Source organism: Propithecus coquereli, unplaced genomic scaffold (assembly GCF_000956105.1).
Source record: "Propithecus coquereli isolate 6110/MARCELLA unplaced genomic scaffold, Pcoq_1.0 Scaffold336, whole genome shotgun sequence".
Taxonomy (NCBI): domain Eukaryota; kingdom Metazoa; phylum Chordata; class Mammalia; order Primates; family Indriidae; genus Propithecus; species Propithecus coquereli.
This window is the reverse complement of record NW_012149019.1, coordinates 489,041-489,365: the sequence shown is the minus strand read 5'-3', so window position 1 is coordinate 489,365 and position 325 is coordinate 489,041.

The following is a 325-nucleotide window of genomic DNA, read 5'->3' as shown; positions in this document are numbered from 1 at the left end:
GCCTTCTGTCACTTATTGTTCACTAAGGTATTTCTTTGAGGGATTCAGGATGAAAGGAATTTGTCACTGAAAGCAGTTTTAGACTTAATGTCTCCTTCACATAAGGGAAAGAAAAATAAACCCTCCCATTTTTCAGCCAGTCAGGTTTTTAAATTTGTCACAAATGAAAAGTTGAACTTGCTGGGAAAGAGTGATTTATTTGTTTGTAGGGCCAAAAAGAAAAAATAGCATGAAATCCCTCAAACAATACCCATTTCAAAAAATAGCAAAAACATCACTGCCTTAAGGGAATAAAGAATTAAATATTTTAAAACCCTCTCAGACA